Genomic DNA, 7,419 nt, shown 5'->3' on the forward strand with positions numbered 1-7,419 from the left:
TTTTGGGTAAACAGCACAAGATAAACTCACACCCTTTAGACAAGAACTACAAAAGTGGATCCCGTAGAGTACTACGGATGCGTAGGGGTGCTAATACCTTCCCTTCGCATAACCGACTCCCGAACCCAAGATTTGGTTGCGAGACCCCGTCTTGTCCTTTCCTTTTTCAGGTTTACTTCGAGCGTTTCCTTTCCCTCCTTTGGGATGAATAACGCACGGTGGCGACTCTTCTGTCTTTTTCTTTCGCTGGTTGTTTTTTCGCACACTGTATTTTTCAGGTTGCGACACTCATCATAATAAAGACTCATATTTCTCACTGATGACATACATCTAAATAAACAAGCATGCATGCATCATGAAAGAAAAGCATACATCATGCACTACGAATATCATATTCTCCACCATGCTACCCCAAGTAAACATCAAACGCCAGTGACAACTCCAACCACCTGTTCAAGCAAATTTTTAGATACGTCGGTATTTAATCCTCTTCCACCTCGAGCACCTGAAAAACTTTTTTAGTTCATGTACTCAGGTTCAAGAAGATTAAATAGGGGTAACTGGTGTACCCCAAAATTTGCCCTCCTCTTTTCATGGTTTTTATCCAGCCACTTGACTTGGGGATCAGTTGCATACATTAATAACTCATGCATTTGCATAATTCATTCCATTAGGGGATCACCCTAGATTTCTTGGCTTATGGAAGTGAAACCCTGATTTTTTTTATGGTAGAGGTATGGACTCAACAAGGGGTTACCCAAGCCATCCTCAGGGGTCTTCAAAACCCTAGCTCTTAATGGTATGATAACGGGATCCTTTGGAGCTTCAATAGGTCTGGTCTTCACCATCAAAAACCCTATTGAAGGCTCATACCTTGGAAGACTTGTTTTTGAAGCATATAGTTTGGTTCAAAGGACTTGCTTGAGGGGTAGGTCTCATGGAAACCCTAATCAAGGAAGGAATGGTCTTGATGGATTGTGTGGCTTGACTTTCCATTTGATGACATCCAAAACCCTAATTTCATCCATTTCTTCACCCTCTTATTTTGGTTCATTCAGGGTAATCATTTGATTTGGTCTCATTCACTTGAACCTGACTCCTTTGACCCAAACCCAAGTCTTGGTTGTATTACACTCATTTTCCCCCATTCTCATGGCATTTCATCTGGATATCCCTCCATGTTTAGCCTATAACTTGGTCATGCCTAGCTTGATTTCAATGCCTTGGTGTTATTTGTTCATGGATCTTTGCTTAGTTTATATTCATTGTCCACCTTGGCCCTAGCTAGGGTTTAAGAATTCATCTAAGTCTTGTGTCATCTATACACTCCCATTGGTTTAAGTCATGGTCTATGCACACTCATGTCTTGTCATTCACTCAAGTTTTGATTCCATGAGGTTATGTGATTCATTTGTGGAGAGTTTATTGGCCATATCATGTAAGGTATTCCATGTCTTGTTTTAATTAATTCAATTCAAAGTCAAGTCTTGATTCATGATCATTATAAGTATCCATTCATATTCAAGAGTCAATTTCAAGCATCAAGATCAAGTCAAAATCATTCACATTCATGCAAAATCATTTATAATTCATCATAATGTCCATTCCATGAGGAAAAATACAAAAAAAATGAACTTTGACCAATTGTTGACTTTGGTCAACAGTTGACTTTTTGGTCAACTTTGTCCAAAGCCAACTTAAATTCTTTTCTATCCTAAACCACCAATTGTCCAATCCTAGTCCTAATCCCATTTTACAATTCAATCTTGATTTTGTTTTGGTCATTTGCACATGATTTTCAATGCCATCATGCCATGAATTTAGTTTGAGCAAATAAACCTAGCAAAATAAAGCCATGTTGCAGCATGGAGGCAATGTTGGTAAGTACTTGCAGAACCATTGGCAAGTCAGGACACCCTATGAAACTCTACATAACAGGACCAGATGAAGGCAATGCATTGAAACTTGAAGTATCATGTTATGGTTGCAACCATTCTGCAACATGAATACAGAGCTGCAGAAATACAGTGCAATGCCTGGATCAATTTGAAGCACATCACAACAAAATAATACCAAACTTTGGACCTGCAATATCACATTGCAAGCCAACAGACCAAGTCATGGACAAATGCAACATAAAAACAAGTTGCATACCTTGGGATAAACCTGTGAATGGATATCAACTCCTAGCTTCATTCAATCCATTCAACCATGCAAGACACGTCCATTCCAAGTTGTAAACAACAGTATAAGTGACAAACCATGCATCCATGAACCAAAGACGATTTTACTGCACTAGGAACACTGCAGGATAAGCCTATTACAGCTGACCTGTAATCAAAGCCAAAATCTCACATGTGAAGCTAGGAGCCATCAACTACACACCTGAAGCATGCCAACCATGCATGGCTAGAACAATCTAAACATACTTTTAAGCAGACCTATTAATGGCCATATGTGCAAACCACATGACAATGCCATGCCATTTCCAAGCCATTTATGTTCAAAACCTACAAAGACAATCATTCAAATGTTCAAGAAAAACAATACACAATGTAATAGGTCACACATCATTCATACATCATGTAGTAACAACGCAAGCCTAGCAATCCAAAACAGAACTACACTTCAAGGCCAAGGCTCCATGCTTTAACCACGACAAAAGTTGCAAAACCTTAACCTGGTAACCATCAGGACTTGGGCATAGCTACAACATTGCATATAGTCCAAAGTAGTATCCTTTACACCACATGGCTTCAATCATGTAGCAGCCAAGCAAATCCAAGAACATAAACCCTGCAGCAAATAATCACACTGGAAATTTAGTAAGCATCCCATAATCATGTTCATCATCAGCAAACCTAACCATTGAATCATCAAGCCATGCACACAACAGGTTTTGAGCTAACACCCAACTGCATCAAACCATCCAAGTCATGAACCTTCAACAAGCCATGAATATTGCAAATGAACCTGGCCTGCATTTAATAGCAACCAAGTTCATAAGCCTAAAGCAAACCTTTACAAGTAAACCAAACATCAATGCATTATAGCTCTAAATCAAGCATTCATCCGACCTGTAGAAACCAACATGTTGTCACCAGACACATTCACCTAGATAAAAGAAACAGTACATACCCATCAATAACTCTGCAGCATTGGTAGCTTGCACCATCATTCTCCAGCTTTTATGCAGCATACCAAAAGGTTGGCCTAATTGGACAATACAAACAACTTTGCACACCACAAAAACCTTGTATCCAATTGGACTTTGCCAAACCTGCAGTAGAACACATCACAGCTAACCATTCAATCAACATAACAAGGCCAGAGCATATCCAAGCTAAACATGAAAAGGATAAAACATCAAAGCATTGGATCATTACTTATAGCAAGGCATGACAACACTAACACCATATAATATTTCCCAAACTAAGTCACAAATATTCAATTCAATAACCAAGCCTGCATTAGAGGATAAACCTGCTCAGCAGGTCATCACTCCAACTATTAAGACAAATCGACTTAAGTAATAACCTGCATTAGCCAGTCAACATGAGCAAAACTTGGTCATTCACTCATTCACCAATTAACTAACCACTAACTAAAATAACCAACTAACAGAGTCAAACATAACTAACTGAGTTAACTACTAACTCAGTAAGCCAATGGTAACCAACTCCAAGCCTTATCTAACAGAATCCAAACCTCATTCCAAGCCTAACAAAATCCATACCTCACCCCTATTTAAACAGGATCATCACCACCATTTCAGTATTTTTTTAGCATCACTTTCAAACTCACTCTCACTCTGCAAAAATCTCTCCCTCACCACTCACTCAAAGCTCTTTTCTCCTAAGCCATTGAAGCTTCACATTGAAGCTTCAAAATCGCTTGAGCTAGACCACTGTTCATCACCCCAAAATCTCTAGAAGAAAGAAGAAGAAGAAGAAGAAGAAGAAGAAGAATAAATAAGGAAGAGAAGAGGACGAATAATGAAGAAGAATCCGAAACGCACCTAACAGATTTCCAGCCTCCTTCTCTAGTGAGTCAATCTCTAATCTTCGTTGTTTCACATTTTTCAGGTCACCAGAGTGTAGAGTTTTGGGAGAGGAATTCAAGCTCTAAGGTTGTAGACATTGGATCACCTTAATTTCCATTTAATTTGCGCAAAACGACTTAGGGTTCTCCCATCAATTCCTTCGGTTCAGCTAATCCAGAAACCATTTCACTAAACCATCCCCAAATCCATCACCAGCGCAGCCTTGCGCGTCTGATGGTGACTTCAACCTTGGGTTAGGGCATCACTGTCACCAGCGGCAGTTGATAACACTGAAATTTATTGTATTTTCAACTCCGATTTCACATGCATTCTAGTTGTTTTATTGTTATTTTGTTATGTTATTGCTATGTTTTCCTTTGTTTTCAGGTTTTTACTTTAATCGGAGCCCCGATCGAGAAAAGGAGTGAAAAAGAGCTAAAAACCCTAAAATTCAGCATTTTGTACTTGTGGCCTACCCCATGGCTGGCGCCATAGACCCTGCCATGACGTGTCCAAGCTCAACTTCCCTCAACTGCCATGTTCCCCACAACTTCCACTAAGGCGCCTCAGATTGGCCTTGTGGCGGGCGCCACAAGAGGAAAAGTTTTCCCTCCCATTTTCAAGTTGAAGGGCATCCTTGTTATTTCCATCTTTTTACTTGCTTATAAATAGAAACTCGAAATCACTTTTACAATCATCCAAACTTAGAGCAGAGGCAAACTCAGAGCAACTTTGTTTCACTTAGGCATATATTCAGTATTTTAAAGTGGTAATCACTTCCATTTGGAATGTTACCACAATTGTGTAATCGAGTCTGTGATAGAGTCTGTAATCGAGTTTGGAGCACTTTGGAAGGAAGTTAATCCTGCCGCCATTTTCATTACCGCTTTACAATTTACTCAACCCTCCGATTGGAGCAGGTTTTTATTACTTGTCTTTATCTTATTTATTTTCTCGCACTCGCTTTACTTTATTTATTTCTCGCACTCGCTTTAAATTATTTATTTCTCGCACTCGCTTTACATTATTTATTTCCCCGCACTCGCTTTAAATTATTTATTTCCTCGCACTCGCTTAAATTATTTATTTCCTCGCACTCGCTTTAAATTATTTATTTCCTCGCACTCGCTTTACTTTCTTTATTTCTCGCACTCGCACTACTTTTATTTATTTCCCGCACTCGCACTACTTTTATTTAAATTAATGCACTTTTAATTTACCATGTCTAACTAAATCTATAAGGTTAGAATGTAAGAATCGTAATTGAACCGATAATCCGTACAATTGTTCGTAGAAACACTTAAGGGCTATTTTAACTTTCAACTTAAGTTTTCCCGCACTTCAATTCCGTTGGGTAAGATCGAAAACCGTCCAATGTCTTTTTAAACTTAATTGTTTTTAACTATTTCAGAAACAGCGAAAGCGCTTTGTTTAGTTCATTAGGAGTTTTTAACTTAAGAAGAAAAGAGATTTTAAAACTATTTTCGGACGCGTTTATAAGTTTAGAGTCTGGTTCGTGAGAACCTCTTTTGGTTAAGAAATCCAGGTTATAATACTTTTCAACTTAGTCAAGATACTATATTTCTTAAAAATAGGTTTACTACTCTAACGCAATGCGCGCCTTTTTATAAGTGACAATAAGAGGGTTTGATTAGGGAGTACAACTCGGTTCTGAATACGCGAAAGCGACAGTTCCCGTTAAATTAGTTCTTTTCAAAGTAGGAAACACTGCCCATAAGTAGCTCTATTAGCAAGTACTTGGATTATTAATTGATTACGTGAATTACATTCGACCCTGTCTTTATTAATTAATCTTTATTCAACACTTTACTTTTCTTTGCACACTCCAAAAACACCTATTTTGATTGCCTTTGATAAACACCATAACAATAGATAACGATAGATTGACACTTGGTCTCTGTGGATTCGACAATCTTTTATATTACTCTAACGCGTTCGTATACTTGCGAAACACCGCATCAAGTTTTTGGCGTCGTTGCCGGGGACCAATTTCGTCAAATTTCATTTTCCTGTTGTTATATCGTTTAGACTTAGGCTATTTCCCGCCGGTCAATGCGAAGAACTCGCAGCACCGGAAGTTTAAGCTTAGTACACCCTCTGGCGGAACCTGAACGTTATGCTCGCGCACGTTTATTCTTTCATAGAATTAAGAGAGCTATGGCCGAAGATCAAAACCAAAGACCTCTTAAAGATTTCGCTCAACCATCAAACAAAGAACCTAGTTCTAGTATAGTAAACCCAACCATCCCAGCTAATAATTTTGAACTTAAACCATCCATGTTGCAACTAGTGCAACAGAGACAATTCGCAGGTCTCGCTACTGAGAACCCAAACCAACATTTAAAAATATTTCTTCAATTAGCAGGCACTTTTAAAACCAATGGAGCTTCTCCTGAGGCAATACGTTTAAGATTATTCCCTTTTTCCCTAAGAGATAAAGCCCTATCATGGTTAGATTCCCTTCCACCCAATTCCATTACAACTTGGGATAACCTTAGAAGAGTTTTTCTTGCTAGATATTTTCCCCCAAGTAAGACCGCCGTTCTTCGAAACCATATAACTAGATTTACCCAAAACAAAGGAGAATCGTTGTTCGAAGCTTGGGAGAGATATAAAGAGTTGTTACGAGCATGCCCACATCATGGTTTAGAAAATTGGTTAATCATTCAAACCTTCTATAATGGACTTCACTACAACACAAAGATGACCATCAACGCTGCCGCAGGCGGTGCTCTGATGAACAAACCTTATCCTAAAGCTAGTGCCCTTATCGAAGATATGGCTCAAAACCATCAATCATGGGGATTCGAACGAGCGACAATAGAGAAGAAGGAAGCCCAAGGAGGAGTGCATGAACTAAACTCTATAGACTTGATGCAAGCTAAAATGGACGCATTAGCCCTTAAGGTCGAGCATATGTGCATAAACCCGAATACTGTAGCCGCAGTTTCGTCGGATTGTGAGATATGTGGAACCAAAGGACACCAATCTGCAGAATGCAGTCTATTAAATGAAACCCACTCTGAGCAAGTGAACTACACCCAAGGGAATCCATACTCGAATACTTATAACCCTGGATGGAGAAATCACCCGAACTTCTCCTATAAAAACAATAACCCAATCCAAAATAATGCACCTCCGAGACCTAGTTATCAAGCCCCAAGACCAAATCAACCTATGCAACCTGTGCCACCAAAGCCGAGCCTTGAGAAAATTATGGAAAATTTTATCACCGCTCAAACCCAACAAAACAAGGAGTTCATGAACCAAAACATTCATGTTAACGAATTGATTACTCAGTTAGGAACCAAGGTTGACCAAATAGTTACTCATACCAAGATGCTTGAAACCCAGAT

At 39.0% G+C, this 7,419-nt stretch overlaps 1 non-coding gene across 1 annotated transcript; it reads right to left on the reverse strand.

Moving 5' to 3' along the window:
- Positions 1–6,604: 6,604 nt before the first annotated feature.
- On the reverse strand, positions 6,605–6,711 carry LOC127133667 (small nucleolar RNA R71). The gene has a single exon (XR_007807617.1). It is a non-coding gene; the product is annotated as a small nucleolar RNA R71 (small nucleolar RNA).
- Between the last annotated feature and the right edge of the window lie 708 nt (positions 6,712–7,419).

This window comes from Lathyrus oleraceus, chromosome 3 (assembly GCF_024323335.1).
Source record: "Lathyrus oleraceus cultivar Zhongwan6 chromosome 3, CAAS_Psat_ZW6_1.0, whole genome shotgun sequence".
NCBI lineage: Eukaryota > Viridiplantae > Streptophyta > Magnoliopsida > Fabales > Fabaceae > Lathyrus > Lathyrus oleraceus.